This window comes from Lissotriton helveticus, chromosome 12 (genome assembly GCF_964261635.1).
Source record: "Lissotriton helveticus chromosome 12, aLisHel1.1, whole genome shotgun sequence".
Classification (NCBI taxonomy): domain Eukaryota; kingdom Metazoa; phylum Chordata; class Amphibia; order Caudata; family Salamandridae; genus Lissotriton; species Lissotriton helveticus.
Genome location: NC_136073.1, coordinates 760,147,516 through 760,172,526, shown reverse-complemented (window position 1 = coordinate 760,172,526; position 25,011 = coordinate 760,147,516). Strand labels below are relative to the sequence as shown.

At 43.9% G+C, this 25,011-nt stretch overlaps 1 pseudogene across 1 annotated transcript in view; it reads left to right on the top strand.

Annotated features, from left to right (window-relative positions):
* LOC144797765 (leucine-rich repeat and immunoglobulin-like domain-containing nogo receptor-interacting protein 1 pseudogene) overlaps positions 1–25,011 on the top strand; it is a 181,054-nt pseudogene that overhangs the window by 131,387 nt on the left and 24,656 nt on the right. The window contains exon 2 of the transcript XR_013603459.1: positions 6,866–6,969. The product of XR_013603459.1 is annotated as a leucine-rich repeat and immunoglobulin-like domain-containing nogo receptor-interacting protein 1 pseudogene (transcript). The remainder of the gene's footprint in view (positions 1–6,865; positions 6,970–25,011) is intronic.

The following is a 25,011-nucleotide window of genomic DNA, read 5'->3' as shown; positions in this document are numbered from 1 at the left end:
CGTCATACATCCCCTTAAATGCATTATCAACATAGGGATTTTGTGAGGACCTTTTGGGATCATACATCCTAAAAGGCTTTTTCCTGTTCACAAACGGGCAGATTCTGAGAAATCCGCCCGTTTGCAAATGGGAAATGGGCTTCATACATATGCCCCTTCGATTTCTTGATGCTTTGTAATAGCTATGAGTGCCTTTGTTAATGGGGCCTTGTATACATCACAAAGGAAGCCCAAGCATAAAGGTACCCAAAGGCTAGCAAGACCTTGGACCACAAACAACTTTCCCAGGACATCAGCCTTAGATATTTCCCACTTTTGCTGTATCATCCCTTCCAAATAAGCACCGTGAAAAAGGGACTACAACTGGCTTGTTTCAGGATATTAGCCAGTGTCAACCAAGAAACCCAGTCGCGGAGGAGCTAAGCCAGCGACCGCGATGGCCGCTTAGGCTCCCGGCTCCGCGAACCTCCTCGCCCTGTGCCTACATCCTGATCTCTATCCTGAGCCGGCGCTGTGTATTCGTGAATGCGACGAGATGCTGTCGCTGGCGGTGTGCTTCCGTGGTCCCGGCAAGCTTCGGAGCCATAGAACCTTCCCCCTGCAGTCTGCGGCCTCCGTGGTCTAGGGACCGGGGAGCGGCGTGTGAAGACGGCCGGCCATTATTGCTGCAACATCGGACACTGGAGACTGGGAGGAGCCGACCGGTCGGCGTTGGAAACCCGGCTGTGCTAATTATCGGCGGCCGTTGTCTAGCCCACCCTGCGGACGATTCGATGTGTGTACCGAGTATTGTGTGCTTGTGGGGACCCCACCATATCTGAGTCCCTCGTACGTGCGCAGCTCGGCCATTGCACGCGTCTTCCCGATGTTTGCGGGTGGTTCCCGGTGAAGTGGTGAAGGCTTTGCTGGTGCACCTTGGCCCCAGTCTGTACGGCTCTCCTGGTGCTTCTTGTCCTCGCTCTACTACGTTTCGGGGGTGCACCATGGACCCCGGTGCTCCTTTGTGTGCTTCTCGGACTCGTCGCACCGCCGTGCTGGGAGGGGCCGGATCGATTGGTCTGGAGAGTGACATCCTGTTGTGTGGTCCTCTGCCCTGCACTGAAGTTGCTGTATGGGGGGACGCAGCGGCTCAGACACTCGGGGCAGAGCCCTCGATCCGTGCTGTCCTTGTTGCTTTCGGCTCCCTCCGCACTGCCTTGGAGGTAGGAGCCCGGGAACTGGGAAAGAAGCTGGACGCCATCTTGGTTGCACCGGGACCCATGAGCTTGGATTGCCCTCGCGTATGTGCTGCTACACCCGTTTCTATATCCGAGCAGAAGGTTTTGGCTACATCAGGGACCGTGGCGACGCTGGAAGACCTGGCTTTTACGATAGCTATGCTTAGCTCAATCAGTTGTGCAAATGATTTGTCAGGACTCAGGTCGGCCCTGCGGACGGAACATCGCTGCCGAACAGTGCCTTTGACTACCCAGGCGCCATCTCTTTTGCGGCTCGGAGGTGAGACTCGCTCTCCCATGCTGGCTCGGCTGTATCCTGATTGGAATTTGTTTGTTTGGACTGTATTAAGAGGATTTGACTTCCAGACTCTGTGTTCGTATGGCTTTTGGCTGCCCCGGTCCCACGTGGAGAGAATTTTGTTTTGTTTATCTGGATCGTTAGTGAGCGCTATATTGAAGAGTGCGGTGCTTGCTCAACGTACATGTGTTGGTAGGTGGGAGAGAGCAGGTCAGGGGTGAATCTGTTTAGATGTCAAGGGATGGTTGCTCGGCCAGTGATAGCGACGATTGCATTCTGCTATATTGTCATAAAAGGCGCTATTGGCTACTGATGTTCCCCGGGTTTCACTGGAATCGGACCTGGGGCCGTTTGTCGTGCACGGGGTGGGGGGGGGCCGGGGGCCGTCTCGAAGATCCTCCTCCATACTTTCCTATCTGTAGGGGTTTTAGTTGTTTATGGGGCGACAGGCACGCTGTTGGGGGGGGGGGGGGGTAGGCCGTAGCCTTCTCAAGTGTGCGGGGTGGGGGTTTGGGGGATTTTCTTATTGTATCTCCTTGTTTCTATGGCATCTTTTTTCTTTCTCTTCTTTCCTTTCGTAGCCCTTTTTAACCTCTTCTCTCCTTAGAGTATATAGTGGGTCACATTTTGTGCTGTTAGGAGGGGTTTTTCCATATTGTATGCCTATATATGCCAATAGTATTCTTCGATTCTGTGGGAGGGAGGTGGGGTGGCGCTGCGGGAGTATACGCTTGTTTATCCTGACTCATGTCGTTTTATATCATCCTTTGATTAATTGGCTCAACTGTAGATATCCTGCTCCATGGCTAACCTTAAGTATGATTTCGTTCGACTGTTGGTTGTCTGATCCTAATTCTATATCATAAAATGGAATCCTTTCGAATCCTGTTTTCATTGGGTATGCTCAACGATACTATCATATTCTGACTTTTTTGTTATGGTTCCGGAATGCGGGCGGATGGGTTTCGTCATAATTGATTTGAATTGCTCTGAACCTAACTAGCGGCCGGCCCGGAGGGTTGTAGGCCCATATCTGTATTCTTTTGGTGTAACAATAAAGGTTTTCCCAAAAAAAAAAAGAAAAAAAAAGAAACCCAGTCGCACCAGAAAACTGCAATTTGGGCGAGCTAGTTGAGAGAGACATCTCTATGCTTATCACAGGACCCCCTATGTTTACTGAGAGCCACGGTAGGCTACCAGGAATCAATACACTTGTTTTAGAAATATTAGTTAGCCAAATCGTGAGTAAAAGCCTCTTTACCACTAGTGATATGCACATATGTAGAACCTAAATTACCCTTTAACCTAGAACTCAGTCACAAAACTATTGTGTCAGACATTGTTCACATTCATGGTATACTAACTGGTCATGGTACGGTTACTATCACTAATAGTCTCACTGACCGAGGAACTACATAGAATCTAAGGACAACAATGACCTGATGATCATATTAGTATTGGAAATAATTGCATTAGGAGTGAGTAGATTCTTCGTATTTACATTTTAATAGCAATAATTTCTGGTGCTAAATTCTCCTAAAAGGGATAAGACACTTCTGAATTACTTAGGATTGGATACAGTTTTGGATAGTTTAAACAACTCCACTTTTCTAATTGGTAATAAAATGGTTATACTAAAAAATAGACATTGACCTAATAGTGCATGGTTATGTCACACTGTGCCTGGACGCAAAACCCTAACCATCTTCTAGAATAAGCACTTACCTCTCCGCCACAGTTTCCAAGAAAAAGCCAATGATATACAGGAGTACTTGGCTAACTCGTTTTAAATGACATGAGGGAATACCATACTAACTCATTTTTAAGCATCAATATCGATGACCTTGTGACAAAGGGTGTAAATACAGAGCCGCCAACCACTGGTGCAGCCTGAAGCCAATTCCCCAGGACTGCAGAAAAGGCTCATTGCTCTGTTTCTAGATTGAGTTGTCTTTTTCTAAACTGTTACACGTGTTTCTACTCAAAAACCCAAACGGACACACTCACACCTCTCTCTAGCACTCTACAGTACACTTGTTACTCTATTTCCTTTTGCTTTCTGTAGGAGGGGGCCCTGTTCGCATGGTTAATACACACACACACCTTTTGCCTGATTCCTGATGCGCTTTGTCTGATTGTGCACTTGGTCCCTGCTAATCAGGTTCCCAGTGCCTGTGCTCTTTCCCAAAACCGTACCTTTGTTTCCACAATTGGCACAACTCTAGCACACGTATATGTCCCTTGTAAAAGGTACCACAAGCACCAAGTGCCTTGTGACCAGAGAGGGTCTCTAAGGGCTGCAGCATTTATTATGCCACCCTCAGAGACCCCTCACCAAACACATACACACTGCCATTGCAGACTGAGTGGCAGATTTACAGGGACTGGTGCATCCCTGCATATTAGCAGGGAAGCGCCAGTAAAGATGTGACATGCAGGAATATCCTTGCGCCACCACGGATGCGTCGCATTTACAATTCGACGCACAGTGGTGCAAGGAAAGTCAGATGCATGTTGCGTATGCTGGAGTTGTGTCGCAAGCCTGACGCATCTCCAGCAATGCTCAGGGGCACCCTATACCTAACATGCTGCGTCACTCCTTACGCCTGCTTCAAGCAGGCATCAGGTTTTGACACAGCATGGACGTAAAAGTGACTCAGTGAAATCTTGTAGATTTCACTGCATCACTTTTACGGGGCTTCCTTGAGACGGAACGCCCACCCTGCATAGATTATACCTGACGCAGGTATAATGTAGCACAGGGTTTACAACGTGACGCATCTCACTAGATGCATCACAGTGTCAATCTGTCGCAAGGTGAAGCATAGTTTACGACGCCGCTGCGTCACAGAAGTGACGCAACGGTGTTGTAAACATGTTGCAAGGGGCTTGTAAATCTGTCCCTGTGTGTTTAGGTGCAGCTAAAAATAAAAAGTTGACATGGCACTCATCTCTGTGTTCCATATCTACAAACCACTGCGTGTGGCATAGGTAATTCACCCCGCTAGCAGGTCTCACATCCTTATGCCAAGGAGGATTATACCACAGGTGAGGGCATAGATGCATGAACAATATGCCCCTACAGTGCCTTAGTGCATCTTAGACATTGTAAGGTCAGTGACATCATATCATGGGCTGGGAGTTTGTCATTACAAACTCAACAGCTCCATGATGGCTTTACTGAATGCTAGGAAGTTGGATATCAAACTTTTCAGCATGATAAATACACACTGATGTCAGTTTGGATTTATTGTAAAATGCACTCAGAGTGCATCTTAGAGAGTTGGAGCCTTGTGCGCTCGTGGGTCAGAAATAAAGCCAGCTTGGGGTGGAGGTGCTCACATACCACCGAACAGGAAAAGCATTTAGGGTGGTGAGCCTCCGAAGCTCTTGCTTTTTCTTATGCTAGCCAGGACCTCTCCAGCTAGTGGAGATGCCCACCCACCTGACCAAGCCCCACCTTTGGCAACAAGGTTGGCGGGAAAATTAGTAAGCAAGAGAGGTGTGACCACTCCCAGCCAGGACCACCTCTAAGGTGTCCCGAGCTGAAGTGACCCCCTCCTTAGAAAATCCCCCATGTTGCATGGAAGGATTTTAGCCAATAGGTTTAGGGGATGCCCCCTCCACAAAGGGAGGGCAAATACAAAGGGTGTAGTCACCCTAAAGATAAGTAGCCTATTGGCTACTATCTGCCAGTGTCTGTAATGCCCCTAAATTGAGTTTTTAGGGGCAACCCAAACCTTGATCCTCAGATTCCAGGTGATCTAAAGAAGAAGGACCGAAGAGCTGTGCAGAAGTGAAGCCTCCAGGTGACAACTGACTTGCCCCAGCCCTACCAGCCTGTCTGCAGCCCTCGAAGAAACCTGCTCAAAGAAGCGACTCGTCCTGCACGCCCAGCATCCTCCACAACCCTGAGAGGACTGCCTGCCTTCCCTAAAGGCCAAGAACTCCTGAAGACTGTGGCCCTGTACACAAAGAAACCAACACCAAGGACTCCCTTACCTACTGGAACCACGAGTCCTGCCCACTCGGCACCCAATGCCCTAGGTCTGAGTGGCCCTCCGGACCAGTGAAGCCTCCCCTGCGATACCTACCTTGAAACCATCAGTGGCTGACCTCTCCTGGACTCCAGGAAGACGTCTGCGTCCTCAAAATGTAGGGTGTGCCCCTGACTGCGACCTGCTCCGGTGAAGATTTTCCATCGTCTAAAGGCACCCCTGCATGCTCAGCCCTCTGACGTTCGGGAGCCCAGCCAACAGCACCCAGGCATCCACAGACATCATAACGTACCTGCCCAGCCATTGGTCCCCTTCGTCCAGCACCCTGGTCTGAGCCTCCAGCCTCTTTGTGAAACCGAGTTCCTCCATCCGTTTGCATTGGGGTCCGATGCTGTCTTTGCATCCTGCACCCGGCTGCCCCTGTGCTGATAGAGGTGAATGATTGGTGCTGCCTTGTGCCCCCGTGCTTGCCTACACCCCCATGCCTGTGCCCTGAAATCGCAGATACTTACCTGCAAGCTGTGCATCTCTATTCATCCCCAGTCTCCATAAACCAACACTGTGCTCCGGGCACCACCTTTGGTCTCTGCACACGGCCGCCCCCATGCTGCATGTGGTGCAGACTTGGTGCCCACTTGAACCTTGCCCTGCGTTGGTCCAAGCCCCTGAAGGATAGGGTAGTAAGTAGCGTACTTACATGTGAATGTACATAACTGTTTTCCTTTTATAGGATTACATTCTGTTTCTTGCTATTTGCATCAAGTGTCTATTTTCCACATTGCTATGTATTGCTACTATTGATTGACACCACACATTAGTTCTACCTATTGCTATTTGCAAAACCTTCCTTCTGTACCTGAAAGTATTGCTATTTTTGAACTGGTACTGACCTGCAACTGAGTTCTTCTTGGTTCTGAAATAAAAGTGACAAAGTAATATTTTTATACAAATATTGGACTTGGAGTTAGTCATTGAGTGTGTGCCTTATTTCTTGACTGCTTGTACAACAAATGCTTAACAAAACCCTCTGATTAGCCTAACTGCTCAACAACACTACCACAGAACAGAGTAATGTATTATCTACTGTAGCCTCCTTAAAGCCTCTGGTGATTCACTGGACTCTGTGCACACTATACCTTACTTTGGTATAGTATATGCAGAGCCATCTTCCTAAACTCTCTATTTTATATTGCTGCCGATCAATCTTGGCTGTTGTCTCGATTACCAACCTTACATTATCTATCAACCGTCTTTGTCTCTCTACCTGTCTCTATGTCTCCCCTTTCTGCTTTTTCTTAACTTGTCCGTAAAAGAACTCCTTGTCCTAGTCATGTGTGATTTTATCTTTGCAGATAAAAAGATCTTAAGAAAAGGCAATGGTTTTCTGGACTTTGGCAACCATTGTGAATTTGGCTCAAAACAAGAAACAAGCCAATCAGAATGATACCAAGGACAGGTCAGTATTTCATCCAAAGCGCAGTGGAACTAATTATATATAAAATAAAGCATGCTTTGAGAATTACAAACTTACTTACAAACAATCCAGCTGGAAACTAAAAGAGCCATTCATTGGGTACACAAGGGCTAAACACACTACAGACAGGCATTGCAACTCCTTAGAAACTCTGTGTGCGGTCCTGGCCCACAATATGAATTACTTTTGGGGCCACAGCCCTATGAGAAAAGATCACCTGGAGTCTCCTTTGGTGAGGGAACATGGGCCCTTTCTATTTTCAAATTATAAAATGTAATCAAAGCAAAGCATTTTCCCAAACTTGAAGCCGCTAATACATTTTATTGAAATTAAAATAACGTTTGTTACGGGCAGGCATATGAGTCTATCATTTACATGGAGCAGGCAAGAAGGAGCACAGAGGAAAGGACTCCACAAACTAAAAAAAAGACGGAAAAAAAAGCAATTATGTAAAAATCACATCTCACCTTCTGGCTAAAAGAGAAATTATGGCTTTTATCTCAAGGACTATTCCCTGTCAGGGAAATGAAATTGAAAAATGCATGTATCCTGAACAACTACTTGGGGAAGGTCATTTTGCTATTGAGTATCCTTGAGCACTGCCACTCAGACTTGCCTTTCTACATTTTAATTTGATAACAACATAACTAGGCATCTACATTGTGTGCAATCGGAACGTTTCACCTGCACAGAGCTTGCAGTGTGATTGCGAAATCTCTTGTATTTTAAAAAAATCTTAAAGGGGGCTTAAAGCCCGCCCAATACTTACCTTGACTTGCCATTGACTAGATTCCACATGGCTCATATGTCATTTTACTTAACATTGGCTGGCTCGCACATGGCTCCATGTCACTACTTACCATTGGCTGGCTCCCATATGGTCCCTTGCTGGTCAGCGCCTCCTCCTCGCCTTCGTCATCATGCCGCGGAGCCTGGACCAAGTACTGCTTCCTGTGGCCAATGTCCTTACACTTTTTAAAACTACTTTTCCCTCTTCTTGATCACAATGCTATCCTTTGTCTTCCCACCATTCTTAGCAACGGACTGATCCTCAGTACACTATGCCCCTCCTCCCACAGTTCATTTCCCAACACCCTCAAACCCCCTCCTCACGCTGTCCGTGGCTAAAATTGATAAAACACAGGAATCGTTTGTTTCTCAACACCCGACCCCCTCCTCCCGCCATCCATTGCTAAAATCGAAAAAACAGGTATTTTAAAACAAGACCAGAAACCAAACTGATACTGTATGTAAAGCACTATCAACATTCAAGGACAGTTGCCAACCTTTAACGATACTCAACATCTATCTACCTTCCTCTCCTTAGTCTTCTACTGATGGAGGCTTGGATCACAATCTGCCTCCGGGGCATTGCCTACATGCTCCCGGATGTGGACAACCCATTAAAAGATGGCTTCACCATAGTCAGCTGCTAAGCATGCCATTGTAGATATAGAAGGCAGCCTCGGCCTCATTCTTACTGCGCGGGGCTTCTAATTTTGCTCCTGCACAGAAAGAAGCCTTTTAGCCTTCTGCTCCAGTGCAAACCATCCACAGATAAAAAGGCCTATGTGTGTGTACATGTACATGAACTGTATCCCCATTTTAATGGTCACTTACATTCCCATCCTGGAAAAAAACAATTTTTTTTTTTTTAGGACGGGTGAACAAATGGGCTAATTTATTAGATACAGACACTGCTAAAGGGTTGTGACTAGAATACAGCATGGGCGACCAGGGCTGGCTCAAGGAAGAAAATCTAGTCTCAAAAGCGGCCTACTTAATCTGCAGGCCATTGGGAAAGAGCTGAATGGTGAGCCCACCTGCAGTACAGTGTGAAGCAATTTGTTACTGCCACTGCTAGCAGTGTGTCCTGTAAGAGAACCTTGTACTGCTGTTAAGTGTACTTACTGTAAATGCCAAAGTAAGGGAACAAAACGCCAGCCCACCCCCTTTTTGCAACACATTTCCTCTCGCTGCGCCTCACTTTTTCCCAAAACTTCTCTCCATATTCTCTTTCTCTGCACCCCTACCCCTTCCTCCCACCGTCCTTTTCTCACCACCCCCGACACCCCTTTCTCCTCCCACCTGTTTTTGCAGACTGCAAATAGTGGGGCCTATTTACATGCCCCTTGCGCCGCTTTGGCGTCATTTTTAACATGGGAAAAAGTGACGTACAGGTGGCACACAGGGCTTGTAGCTAAGCCCCAGTGTTTATAGTGAAAGCACTGCATTGCAGTGATTCAAGAACGAGCTGTTTGTGGTGCGTTGCTGGAAGTTGCAGGCGCAGACATTAAACGTAGTCCTTGGAGATCACATAGGTGCATATTTAGTTTTCGACATACACTCATGCCTGCAGTTCTGTTCCATTGGGTGCTTCCACTTACTGTGAAATGTGCATCTTTGCAACAGATGTTGCAGCAGTATTTTCCAGGAACAACTTTGAACAAATCAGGATATAGTGTCTCTTTGCCAAGGGTGTTGTGGAGCCTCAAGCAAGTAACGTGGGCCACCCTGCCCCAAGCTCTATAATAAAGATTCAACCATAATCAGATCCCGAAGGCTGTTCACACTTGGGTGACCAGGTGCCCCTGCTGCATTACTAATATTTACTTACCTGCTTAATTGTAATTTTGATTGCATTTATATAGCGTTTATAATCCCTGACGAGGCATTGAAGCACTTTGTGGGTGAGCAGCACGCTACTCCGGAAACCAAAGAGGATTAGTGGTGAATTAATATAGGGAGATGTGAGAATAATTTGAGCACTGCACATGTCAGTTTATTTGGCTTGAAAAAGGATAGTAGAGTGATAGAAGAGGGAAGGGTTTGCATTTAGATAGCACTTGCTACCCCTGATGAGGTGTCAAATCGCTTTTCGGTGGGTATCACGCTACTCCAGAACCCAAACAAGATTAGTGGGGAATTAGTATAGGAAAATATGAAATTAATTTGAGTGGTGGACATGTGAGTCAGTTAGCTGGATTGAAAAGGATAGTGAAGGGATAGAAGAGGGAGGGGTTTGAAAAGTGTTTTATTGGAGCTCATAGCAGTAGAAGGAGGTTTGGGATAAGTAAAGGGGAGGTGGAGGGGGGGAAGAGTCCCAGGGAAGGGTTTAAAAAGACTTGCTGGGGAGATGTGAATAGTAAAAGAGGTATGAGATGATGCAAGGAGGGGTAGAGGAGGGAAGGGTCTAAAAAAGGGTTATTTTGTGGATCATAGTAGTAGGATGGGGTTTGGGATGAATGGGTGAGTGGATGTAGAGGATATATATGGCTAGAGGTATAAGGTGAGAAATAGGGCAGTGCATTGGAGAGAGTGGTAGAATGGAGTTTGGGATCAGTAAGAGAGTGGAGGTAAAGACTATATTGAGAGAGGTATAGGGAGAAAAATATGGTAGTACATTGGAGAGAGCAGTAGAATGAGGTTTGAGATGAGTCAGAGATTGGAAGTAGAGGATATTTTCCATGAGGCAGAGGGTGAGATATAGGGTAGTGCATTGGAGATGATGAATTAAAAGTAATGTAATAAAGATGGATAAGTAATTAGGTGTAGAAGGCTGTTCACTCTCAGGTGACCAGGTGCCCCTGCTCCCGCTGCATTCCTAATATCTACTTCTCGGCTTAATACCCTTTGAGCTTATTATTTGCTAAAAAAAGAAGAACAGTGGAGGTGGGAAATAATGATTAAATCCGGAAAGCGTCATTCCTGGGCCCCTCCTAAAGCAACTTCCTTGTCTGGTGGACAGACAACGCCATAATTCGGCTGCTTGTAGAAGCCCCGGCTTCCTAGGGCCTGATGTCTTACATCTGTTCAGCGATTGATAGGGCCTCAAATACAAGTTAATACCCGCAAGCACAAAGCGAACAGGATAATAACGGCATTACTTCAAAGGCTTCTTTCAATACAATCTACTTATCTTAATTGAAACTTCTTTGTAGTGGTAGCTGCTGGAGCAGATAAAGACAATGCCCAGTACACATTCACTGAAACCATGCATATATTTCTGATGGGGACTACATCATGTTTTTTTTGTGAGAACTTTCTATGTAATTGCATGCAAACTTTTTTACATGTTGTACAGTTGAGCTGCAGTGCAACATGGCTTACTGTAAAAAAAAACATAACGCTTTAATTTTGTTTTATTTTAAGTCATCTTGCACAGCAACTCAAATACTATGCAACATGTAAAAAAAACATTGACAAAGCCAATAGATTTAGCATATGTGAAACCTATTGCCTTTGCCAATACTTGTTTTCATTAGCTTTTTCCCCAGAATCCGGTAATACATGACTGGTCCATGCAGTATAAGTAAAAACAAAATTCCAACATGGGGCACATTTATTTAAGGATATTTTTTAAAAGACAAACTGTTATATTCCAGAAGTGCATTTGGTGTCTTGCTAACATGCCTGAATTATTATATTTAATCAGAATGTATTTTTTAGTACCCCGTCTCCAAGGTTATCTGCAATTAAAGTGTTTAGATAATGGAGTGAACCCTCTCCACTCTCTGAGCTCTGGTAAAAAAATTATATTTTATAACAACTTTCTAAAATCTACTTTCCTTTATGAAGGGGTCTTTGGCAGAATTGTTCCAAGAGGATTCGCCAAGCAAAGTGCAGCTGGCCATTCAAAATGTTTAACTAAACTGTCAGCTAAAGCCGCGCTCTTCCATGCACTTGAATATTCAGTTTCCACAGCTGCTCTGAAATGTGCATGCATAGCTTTGGCTTCAACTTAGAAAAGGAAATCAGACAGGTACCTTTCACCCACTCCTATGGGGTGAGCTCATAGGAATATTTGGGATGACAAAATTGAATTCACCTGCCAGAGAATCTCTTGAAAGATACAAATGAGGAGCTGTACCTCTATCCCTCAGGATCAGTACACACAAACCTTGTTCTTTTATATTAATTAGTGATGGTTAACATATATCAAGGAGCTCTCAGCAACCTCGGGGGCAAACACCGCAAGTGCACACCTTCCCTCCCGGTCCCGCTGTCATCACTGCTCTCCCCCGCTGCCGCTCTGGTCATCGCGGCTGCCGAGCGGGGAGAGCTGAGCTGAACTACACCAACCAGCATTCCTTGCTGACGCCGCCTACCAGCTGAATTCGCGCCCGGAGGCGCACAAGAGGCAGCTGCTCCTCCCGCGTCGCGGGATCGCGCGCGTGCAGCGCAGGGCTAAGCCCGGGACAAGGGCGGGACCGTCTGTGGCCGTCCAGGGCCGGCAAAGGCTGGGCTGGGCCATTTCCCTTGGATTTCTTTTTATTTTGTATTTTTCATCTGGTGTGGACATAATTGTACTGCTCAAGAGGGATCTACTATTAAGTAAAGCTTCTTCCAGCGATGCAGAGAGTGTGACCACTGAAACAAGGTAGACTGAGTCTGTTTTGTGTATATGGACCTATCTGAAAAAGCACATATAACTATTTAGTAGATTTTATTAACATGGGGAAACGGAAAACTATGGAAGGGGGTGGTGGGGCTCCTGTTAACCCTCCGAAACACAGAAAAGGTAGAAAAACCAAAAATACGGCCAATCACGCCGCCTCTAACTGCGTGATCAATCATATTTCCTCTCTTGTGGATGACTGCCATGAGATTCTTGTGGAAAGTTTTGACATTGTAAATGGTAATGAGCAAAGTGAACGGACCTATGATCAATCTGGCCTGCCCACTGAGGGAGAAATTCCCGTAATTCCTGATGTGTTCAAAGCCAAACGTAGAGTGAGCAAGATTAGTTCCATTGAAGGTTCCAGGTCTACTAATGTATCAGGGGTGTTGTCGTATATGAAATGATGGGTAGTCAAGTGGTTTCTTGATGTTCCTTTATTCATGTAATATAGTTATAAGATATAATGAAGATAACCCCACCAGGAACAGGATGGTCACTGCTCAGCCCACTCTCTTCAACTGTCCTTCCACATACACACCAGGCACACTAACATTCTATTCACTCTGTCATCCAACTTTCAACATTCTACACTGACATCACATTCATACAGGCTGAGCAGCTACAAGGAGATAATCCAATGTACAACATATCCCCTTTTCTTCAATAACAATAAGCACAATATTATGTTACATAGCTATTTAAATTGAAAAGAGAAAACTTGTAATATATCATATGGTTCGTAATAACAGAAAAGAATGAATGGTAGCTGAAAGTGACAAGAATGAGGAAAAGATAAAACAGTCCAAACAATAACACACATCTCCTTCCTCTGGAACAAATTTTTTTTTTTTTAAATATTGAGAAAGAAATGTTGTTTAGTGAAGGTGAATTAATACAGGACTGAGAGAGAAGGAAAACTTGAATAGGGTACCTAATACTATGTGTATGTATATAACGTACTGTCTACGACAATAATGCTCAAAGACATAATAATGCATAAAGGCACAATGTTTGGGTCAGATAAATATAAGTACATAGCCTATTGTATACTGGCATAAATGTATATGTATATGACCCATGTATTTTATAAACTGAAGTGTGAACTTAACATAGCAATATGTAGTGTAGGACCAATGAAAAAGGTGTGCGCACCACCCTCATTGAAGTATGGAATAAATGTAAAGAGGCCTGCTCCTATACATAACTACACTACTCACCATCAATACTAGAGTTCTACAACAGTTAATATCATTCATATAAACAAATTCTACTTCTTTAAATTCTAATTATAGAATCATGTAAAATACTGTGAATATAGTATATAATCATTAATAATAAAATACAGGAAACTTCAACTACGTCTTAACATCAGTGCGCAGGAATCGTTTCGTGACTTATAATATGTGTGATCAAAATTTGGGCTGTACATATATCAAGATCAGCCAAATTTAACATATAATAAGGAAAATTCTGAAAATGACAATATGTGTCTTGATACCTGTGCGCATGAAGCATCTTGCGACTTATAATATGTGTGACTAAATCTTGAGTTTTGCTAACTCCAAGATTCATATTATGTATATGAGTCACGTAATATGTATTAATATTAGTGCATTCAGTAAGCATATCGCGACTTATAATGTGCGCGTTTTAATTAAATTCCCATATAACGCGTCTTAATTAAGTGCTTTTAAGATCCCACAAAATACACATTAAATAAGCAAAGAATAGTGCAAACATATTTCAGTATGCTAAACATTGTAAAAACAATAAATTAAAACAAATAAAGTTGTCACCGTCGTCTCAGGGATACTTCTTTGTAAATATTGTAAGTTAGTGCCAGTTTCTTTGTAATATAATTGTCCATCAAGGTGTTTATTTAATGGTTTAGTAGGATCCAATGTCCTTGAGAAACGTTATTGTCCCATCGGAAATTTACTTGCGCTGACTAAATAATGTACATTTAGCATGGTGCAGATAACGTAGCTGGCAAGACCTTGAACAGGAAACCACAATAACTCACAGTAAGGATACTTATTTCATTCACTAACTGCTCCTTCGAGATTGCGTTGAAGATTATGGAGAAAGTGAAAAGCTTGCAGCAGGTTAATGTTCGTCTGTGTACATGGCAGATTTTAATTTGTGTGACAGGCATTTCATGGACGTAGACGCAGGCGTGCCGGATGGTTAGAGGAAAATGCGTGCACCAAAGTGTCTGTAGCAGAAGTGAGCATGCGTCATAGAGGATAGAAAGAAGACTGAGGAGCAGGTGAGGCAGCGCGAGCTGTGGTTGACTTTTAAAATACATTACGACAGTTTTAACGTTGCACTTAAAGTACATAATATTTCATAAATAAAATCAACACTATAGTTGTTTCAATCATGGAGGAAAAACGTGAACTGTCAATTTCCTTTCTATTTAGCAACTCATCTCCTACATGCCTGGCCGCTCGAGTGCCATTTGTACCTTTAACAGCAGCCCTCTTCCCGGTTTGGCAGTTTATTTTACTTCATTCCAGTTATGTTGTATTTAACTGTATTTTGAGTTAAGAAAAAACAAAAACTGTCATAAATAATTCTGTGGCGCAGTTCACTTTCTATTTCATGTAGGTGAAAAAATGATTTTCCTTTTTAATTGTGAATGACAGACAAATCCGATAGCACAACTGTTTTGAAATTCACTTTAGACACGCAGCTCTTTACTCGCCGAAAAATTCCAATCAAATTCTTATTTCTTTAACAGCTGCAATATTTCAGGAATGACAAGTAGGTGTATGTCAGTATATCCACGGAGTCTTAAGTAGCAAAAAGTCAATTATGGTAATATTTGCTTGAAAAGCTCCGAGTCCTGACACTCTTCAGTGTGCTTTCTCTTGCTGGCTACACGTATATGAGAGGGTTGATTTCAATTATATCTTGGATTTATACACCTTATTAAATGGTATATTTCTCTTGTCATAAGGTTATTAACTTTGAATATGTAAACTTACCATGGCATAGGTTTAGAGTTTAGGGCGACCGATTTCGGGGTCACTGGTGGGGTTTAATAGTGCCAGGTAATTTAAATATAAGTCTTAAAATATGAAAGTCTTTTACCTTAATTCAGTTCAGTTTCTTGAGGTTGATTCTTTGTAGATACCTTAGTTTGTATGTAGGTAGTTTCTTGCACGCTTTAAGTTCTCCAAACGTCGCCAAAATGTCGTATATGTAATGATGGGTAGTCAAGTGGTTTCTTGATGTTCCTTTATTCATGTAATATAGTTATAAGATATAATGAAGATAACCCCACCAGGAACAGGATGGTCACTGCTCAGCCCACTCTCTTCAACTGTCCTTCCACATACACACCAGGCACACTAACATTCTATTCACTCTGTCATCCAACTTTCAACATTCTACACTGACATCACATTCATACAGGCTGAGCAGCTACAAGGAGATAATCCAATGTACAACAGGTGTCTACTTCGCAAATGGGATTGGATGTTTCCTTAATACCATGTTCAAACAGATATGAGGCATTGGCTGCAGTCCATGAAGAACCCCCTGTCCTGCAAGTCCCACAAACATCAGGGGGTTGTGTCATCGCTCCAGGAAATTCACTATCCAGTCTAGTATCTGATATTGATATTATAAGGGGGAAATAGGCACTAGAAGAAGTCGACAAATCTGGTGATCCTTTTACGTGATGAAATTGAGGTAATGATGTCCCTGATCGCGAATCTAACCGTTATGGTTGGCAGTGTCCTTAACGGGGGGACAGGGATTTCATCAACTAACAACACTATCTCTGATACATCTAGTATCAGCTGCTCTTTTCCCTTGAGGCCTTGTTCAACAAAGAAGGCCCAGCAAAGGGGGGGGGGGGGCGGAGGCTCATCTTTGTTACCTGCCTCAAGTGTTGGGCTAAACACTGATGTAGCTCCCAATGGTCCAAACAACGAGGCACTGGCTGATGCAAGCAGACCAAAAGGCCCTAATACAAAAAATGGTCAAAAACTCGGTACTAATACTGTGGGAGGAAGTAATACTACATGCATGATGCCCAACACTACAACACAAGGTCAGAAACATGGAACCACGAGTTTAGGTGGCAGCAACACTACATCTGGGTCACCCTCTAGTACGAGCTCTTATACAAAACAGGGGCAGATAACAAGTCATTCTACTGATGCAGGAAGGAAAGCCTCAGCTAGGGCCCCTACCAGGGCGGTGGTGAAAGATATTCAAGCCACTAGCTGGAGGGGGAACGTGCATATAAAAAATGACGCCTACAGCCCTAACAAAATTTATATGACCAACGTTCCCAAAATAGTTGGCCTTAGTGGTCACAGAGAGAATGTTGACTCTCTAACCAATAAGGTTATTCATTGGTTGCGGCATGTTAGAGGGTGCCGCTCTGTGATCAGGGAAGATAAAATTAAGGCTATAAGGCTAAGTTCCCCTAGTGATGAATTTGATGTTATCGAATTGACACTAATTTCAACATCCCTTGCTGACAATCTCTTCTCCCTGGAGTTTAGATCCAGCCCCCCAGTGAATTCGAGAATCCAATTGAGAAAGGTGGGTGCTCCCCCTCGAGGCCAGTTTTTTAACGCTCAGTCCCATTGGGGTGAGAGGTTTGCATTTGGGCTTGAAAATAACGATTGACTTTTATCTGGTAAGACCACAGAATTACTAAGTAGCACGGGGGATGGCCCTGCTGTTGAATTGACGAGGGTAGCTACACCTGCTAGATGTTCAAATGAAGGGAAATCTGTACCTGGAGCTGGGCATATAGGAACTAGCAGGGGGAGTGAGGTGTTCCCAGTAATTTATCCTACCATCATATTAAATGAGGGTATAGTGCAGGTACATCCTGTAACTTCAGACATTGTGGTACCCCCACAAATTTTTTCTACCAATAATGGATCGGGTGGGGCTAATTTAATTTCGTGGAACATTGCAGGTTTATGCTCTAGGTTGGATTCTCCAGAATGGCTAACATTCATCAACAATTTTGATGTATGTATCTTTCAGGAGACCTGGTTGTGTGAACCCCTATATCTCCAGGGTTATATAAAAACTATTTTGTACCAGCCGTTAAAGGGCCTAAAGGCCGACCAATGGGGGGACTGGTTATCTGGGTCCGCCAGAGTTTAGCACTTAATATTAAGGAAGTTTCTACCACAAACAATGACATTCAGCTCATCAGAATAGCATTGGGCACTCCAGGAGGGTTGGACATCTACAACGTCTATGCCAGGGGAAGCAAGGGTGGTAGGTCTAAAGTTATAGCTGAGTTGGACTAACTTTTAGAGTTGCAGTCCGCTGATAATAACATACTTATAGCTGGAGATCTAAATTTAACCTTTGAACCCTTGTTTGACCTTGATCATTATCCCAGGGACGAGGAAGATAGGCAATGGGGTGTGCCGAAATTAGATCTGCAACCCGTTACCAGATGGTCTAAAGATGTTATATCGCTAAATGCAATCTGCTGCGAAAAGGGATTAAGGGCACTCAATGGGAGAACCCCAAGTGATAAGCTCGGGGCCAATACCTTTGATAATGGGAGACATAGCAGCAGGATTGATTATGTCATGTGTAATATGAAGTTGTGGAAACTTGTAGTTGATATGGAGATAAAAGGGCGAATTGAAAGCGACCACAATCCTCTATGTGTAATACACAAATGGTGGGATACAGAAGTGGTAGACAGGGATCCAGTTGTTGACTGTGTCCTCCAAGTCTGCTATCTAATGATCTTCGTAGGCTTAAATAGGTACACATTATGGAAAATCAAGACGCATTGAATAATATTGGGGAAGAAGCTGATAAAGCTATCCAGGCTATCCAGGCGATTGAGGAAATGAATAAAACAGGCAATGGTCTGACCGAAGTAAGTAAACTACACGAAAACCTCTTTATGGCCATTGGAGCCCATTTCTTGAAACCAGCAAGGGGGAACAGCGCTGCACCCTCTAAAATGCTGAAGTGGTATAATAATGAATGCAGGAAGGCCAGACAAGTCCTAGGCGCTGCCATTAAAGGTAGGCATATGGAGGAACATCTGCGAACATTGATGCCCCTATTTTGGCAGGCATTAAGATACCAATTCTGATGTTCGCAGACGACACGCTGATTCTATCAAAGACCCCGAGTGGCTACAGAAAGCCCTGTGTATCTTTGATGGATTCTTTGTGGACCATGGTCTGGAAGTGAACATAGCTAAAACCAAGCTCATGGTTTTTAATCCCCATCGTAAATCTAAAAATAAGATCACCTTGAATGGACGTCCATTGGAAGTTGTCAATGCCTTCACATATCTAGGGATTCTTGTGGCAAAGGACAGCAGATGGTCGCAACATATAGACGTGGCAGTAATAAGGCATAGGCAACTTGCAGGAGCCCTCAACCAGGAGCACAAAAGGTCTCTAACTAAACCAATAAAACCTGTACTTCAGGTGTACGAGGCTAAAGCTCTTAGCTCAGCGCTTTACGGGGCTGAATTATGGGGGTTCGAGGATCTGAAGCCTCTGGTGACTTCTGAAAACAAGTTTTTCCGAAGTATCACCAGTCTTCCTGTGAGTACTCCCTTGCTCCCTTTGAGGTACGACTTGGGAAGGAAGTCTATTCAGGATCTACCGAGGCTGCGCCCCGTCCTATACTGGAGGAGGATCTGGACTACTCCGGAGCTCCTCCATTATGCGACTGGCTTCATGGACATTATTAAATCTGATGTCTTTCATAAAGTAAGGTGGATGAATGATCTTAGAGACACCTTGGTCGCCCTGGGACTCCAAATGTTATGGGATAACCCGGAGAATGCAGCATTTCCATCCAAAATAACTATTAAGGACATCTACTGGGAAAAGGCGGCCCTCCGAAACTGGAGTGATGTAGACTCCTCTTCTATGGCGGGAAGATTCCTGGAGGCAACATATATTCCATGTCTAGAGTCTTATTGGGATGTAATCACCAAACCAGGGGACAGAAGCTTTTATTCCAACTTAGAGCGGGTTCCCTTCCCCTTAGGGCTCTGTCTGGTAGGTGGAGCAAACAATCCAGTAGTAATTGCCCCGTGTGCAGCAATTACAAAGAGACTATTGGCCATTTTCTATTTGCTTGCCCTGCATACGACTAGCCAAGGCGAGCTTGGCTAATTCATATATGCAAGTCTTTTGGCACTACCAGCAGAATTGAAGCACTAAGAATAATACGCACTAGCACTTTACCTCCGATTTCTGTAGCTACTGCTAAGTTTCTAGGCTGGGCATGGGTGGTCAGATTAAAGCTTTTAGTTAATGACTGTTGATTGACTGCTTTTAACAAAATATTAGATTTGTAAGTCAATGCAATGAACGAGTGCTCGTAATTTAAAAATCAAATGTATATAGCATCTGAGATGGATTTTTTTTAACTTGTATTATAAATTATATTTTATATTTTATATTTTTAGATCTGTATTTTTAACATGTTTGTGAATCTCAATGCTTTTATGAGTGAACCTCGAATAAAGCAGAATTTGACTTGACTTGACATATATCAAGTGTAATAGGATTATCATCTTAATATTGGACAACTCAAAATAATAATTATTAAAATGAATGGAACATAAACCCAAAAAATTATTAGTCATACATCTCTAAGCAAACACTTTAAGAAGTTCCTTTTCTCCTTCAAGAATTGATTTACTATTCCCACTCCAAACTAAGCAACAATAGGGAAAGTCATGGACTTTGGAAGATTAGTTCTACTCTTCCCATTCCAAACAAGCAGCAGTAGGGATAGTGTTTAGACTTTGGAGGTGTTAGATTTACTATTCCTATTGCAACTTAAGCAAAAGCATGGCAAGTATTGGACTTTGAAAGAATTAGATTTACTATTCCTACTCCAACGTAAGCAACAGCATGGAAAGTATTGGACTTTGGAAGAGATAGATTTCCTTTTCCAACTCCAATTTAAATAACAGCAGGGAAATGTTTGGACATTGAAGGGGCTAGATTTACTATTACCATTCCAACATAAACAAAATCGGGAAAGTGTTGGATTTTAAAGGGTTGAGATTTAGTATCCTAACTCCCTCGTAAGCAAAATTAGGTAAAGTGTTGGACTTTGGACGGTTTAGCTGTACTGTTCCCACTCCAATGTAAGCAACAGTCAGGTATGCTGCAATGAAGTGACTTGAACCCAGTGGTACGATAGAAGTTTTATATTGGGAGCAAGTACAGTGATTCCTTGCTGAGATATTTCTTAGCCGTGTGTGCTCTACATCTTTTACAAGAAATACAGGGTAGAATTTAGATAGATGGTGAGAACTCAACTTTCATAGAGTGGAGTGGTGTGGCTCACTGGTTAGAGGCGGCAGACCCGGAAGCAGAGAACGGCCCGGGACCAGGGTTCAATTCCCGGCGCGGCAGGGTCGTGGACCAGGGTCAGCGGACCCGATAATTCTTGCCTCGTTGCCTACTCTAACCAGGGATCACACTCGGCAACTCTGGGCATTAAGCTTGCCTCATCTCTACAACGGCCCCCCACAGACGCCGGGGATGCCTGGTTTCACCTTGGAGATACCCTGAAGGGACCATCTCACAGGGAAAGCCAGGACGGGTTCTCCAGTGGTCTTCAGCACCGGGACGCTTACGGGCAGCTGTGTGCTTTACAAGTCACACACATTTACATTTACATTTACACATTTACATTTACATTTACATAGCTGGCGTAAGCAATGAAACGTGGCAAATGCTCCATTTTCCAATATCACATAAAATTCCCTGAATGTCAGTGTGAGTCTGACTTAGGTGTGGCAGGCCCTCAGAAATTAAATATAGCTATGCTTATTTCTGGTTCATACCGTACGATGTTATTCAGTATCATGTCCAACAATAACAAAACCAATTCTGCATCTCCTTTCGTGTCCTTCCTAGATCAACATAACTTCTGTGGTTCTGCAGTTGTGTTGTATTGTCAAGGTATGTGTCAGTGTGTCAGGTATAGGTTGTGCTCTGTAATCTCTGAAAGTTGGGGAATATATACATGCATTACCTACTGGTGGTCGCCAGTAGATAGCTATAGTTTGTATGTAGTTTCCATAGGAAGAGCATTTTTTCATTTGCCAATAACGTTGGCGTTGTTTGACGAATCCTCATGAACTTTTGAAAACTAGTTTGCCGCTCACTTCAGCTGCTGTCATGAAAGTTTTGGGGTGGTCCATCAAGTGCGGACCGAGACAAGGGGGGGGGTCATATAGACCTTGCTCACGGGACTGACAAACTGTTTGTCAGTCCCGTGAGCAAGGTCGAAGTATAGACTGAAACGCGTAGGGAATGCGTTGCCGGCCTGCTGTTAATAAACATCAATTGGATCGGAGAATCATTACCTGAAAACTGTGAGTGCACGGGAAAACAGTCCCACGTTTCGTGGGAAACCGCAGTACAATATATATATATATATATATATATATATATATATATATATATATATATATATTTATATATTTATATATATATATATATATGCATTCACTGAAAAAACCACAGGTTTCAGGGGCGTTATAGTTAGTTGGACATTTCACTCGTACAAAACCAGTGAAATCCCCCCGTTATAGTTAGTTCAGCTAACTATAACTCGCGCCCCCGCAATGCGCTGCTGTTGACGTCACATATTACATCACTCATGACATGGTCAGTGATATCACTCATGACATATCAAATGATATCACTGATGACATCACTGATGACATCATCCAGTGGCTGTGTGTTTCTGTAAAGTTTAAATATGTTTAATATATATAGGGAAAAGCATATTGAAGAATGTGTGGGTGTATAAGTGTCTGAATGGATGATTTGGTAGGTGCATGACTGACTCTATAAGTGAGTGATTAAACGTATCTTACTGAATGCATGGGTTAGTGACTAAACTGTGTGAATATCTGTATCCGTCTGTCTGTTGGTGTGTAAGCTGCTGCATGTGTTTATGAATAGCTATATGAGTGTGTATATGAGTTATTGATTGGTTGTCTTAGTATCTGTATGGGTGCCTGAGTGTTTGTGTGGGTGGGGTGTGTGTGACTCCGTGCATAGATGTGTGAGTGGGTGATTCACTGGATGCATGGTTTCAAGAGTGCATCTGTGATGGACCGTATGGGTGGGTGAGTGTGTGTATGGGTGTCTTATTGAGTGAATGTATATCTCAGTGGTACATGTGTGAGTAACTCCATTTGTGAAATGCAGTATATATGTGCGTTAGAGTATATACATGCCTATAAGTGAGTGTATGATTGTGAGAGTGGATGGATGAGTGTGTGTTTGTATCAGTGATTGTATAAGAGTGTAAGAACGTGCTAGTATTTGTATGAGTAAGTGAGCTGGTGTGTGTATAACTGTATAAGTGAGTAAATGGGAGTGTGATTAATTATTTGTATGACTGACTAGGTGTGTGAGTAACTCTATGGATGAGTGGCGGTGTGTGAGTGTCTATATAGGTGTATGAGTGCATATGATAGTCCTGTACTGAGTGACTGTACGTATGAGTGACTGTACGGTGAGTGAGTGGATGTGTGTGTAGACCTAAGAATCAGTGAGTGGGTATGTAGTTATTGGTGGTGGAGTGTCAATAGTTTTGAGAATGGCAGTCTGTAATTTAGAGTGGGTGTATCAAAAGTTATATTAGGGTGTGAGAAGATGCATTAATTTATCACATGGATGATGTCATTAGTGATGTCATTTGAGATGTCATCAGTGATGTCATCAGTGATCTCACTGACCATGTCATGAGTGATGTAATATGTGACGTCATCAGCAGTGCATTGCGGGGCCGCGAGTTATAGTTTTTTTTTTGCAGAGTTTTATATAGCTCAAACTTGACCCGAATCCGAATCGGGTATCAGAGCGCTTTTCATAGCACCAGTTACGTTACATGAGGACACACATTCATTTTTGTTAGGCACGAAGAGATTAAGTGATTTGCCCAGAATCACAGGAGGTTTTAGCATCATTACCGAGACTCGAACCCAGTTCCCCAGGTCCGAGGTCGAGCGCCCTAGCCGTTAGGCCTTAGCTGAACTAACTATAACTGGGGAATTTCACTGGTTTTGTACGAGTGAAAGGTCCAACTAACTATAACGCCCCTGAAACCTATTATTTTTTCTGTGAATTTCAAAGGTTTTTTAAACGCTAATTTCTAACTATAACATGACTGAAACCTATGTTTTTTAAGTGAATTTCAATGTTTTTTTAAATGCTAGTTTCTAACTATGCCAATAGAGGGTGGACATGTGAAGAAAGAAGAAAAAACGCACAGAAAGAAGCAAAGGAAATGCAGAAAGAAGCAACAGAAGTCCACAAAGACAAATAAAAGTGCAGGAAGAAGCAAGACATGTGCAGAAAGAACCAACAGAGGAGCAGAAAGAGGCCTTGTTTGCATATCATCCTGTGCCCACAACTTTTTTAAACGGGTACTGGTGGTAACTGACTCTGACTAACCAGGCCTAGAGCCAGTGTTATGCTAAAAGACACTTAGAATACAGTGAAAACACTTACATACACTAGGCAACGCTGTTCGTTGGGGTTCCCCTGTGATTAGCATGACCTCCTCTGTAAGGCCCTAGTATATAATAGGGCAGGGGGATTAAATCTACCTCTAAGTCAGAGTTGCAGAAATATGCTACTTTGACTAGTAGTCGTGTTTGCAGAATGGTGGAGAAAGGGTGCTGGGCGTCCAACCAACGCTCAGGTATTCTACTGCGTAGGACTTACAGGAGGTACCAGGAGGGATTCCTGGCCCCCAAACTCCCTCAGGACTAAATTGGACTTCATCCCCCATCCCGTAGTCCTCCCCGAGGCACGTTTGCAGAATGGTACAGAAAGGGGGCCATGGCCTCCGAAGACGTCTTAGCAATACCACTGTGTGGGACTTACTGGAGGTAACAAGAGGGGTAGTTGGCCCCCAAGGACATCCTTGGGGGACAACTTCACAAACTATTACCTCTAGTCAGGCCCACACAACAGCATTGGTAAGTACTCGTACCAGGCCACGCCCACTTTGCCTACCTCTCTCCAAACGCGCTCCCTGGCACGCTCTTGGATGGGGATTGAAGTCCTCTTCACTGCTGGGGTTCCTTTAGGGGCCAACTAGCCTACCTTTTACCTCCATTAAGCCTCACACAGTGGGATTGGTGAGAGGTAAACAAAGGCCCTGCCCCCTTTCTCCACCACACTTCAAACGCAGCCCCTGGAGCGTTGTAAGTTGGGGGATTAAGTCCCCTTGAATCCTGAGGGTCCCTGGGGTCCAACTAGCCCACCAGGCCCCACAGGGCGTGTTTGCACACGTCACCTCAGGCCCTGCCCCCTCCCTTCACCAATGTGTAAACACGCCCCGTGGCACGTTTTAAGTTGGGGGATTAAGTCCTGTTGAATCCTGAGGGTCCTGGGGTACAACTAGCCCACCAGGTACCTCCGGTAAGCGCCACAGAGCTGCATTGCAGAGAGGTGTAAAAAGGGTGTGGCCTGGACCACATCTCTGCAACGCAGGTCTGTGTCACTTACTGGAGGTACCTGGTGGTCTAGTTGGCCCTCAGGAGCCCTCAGGATAGAAGGGGAATAAATTCCCCAACTTAAAACGTGCCACAGGGCGTGTTTGCG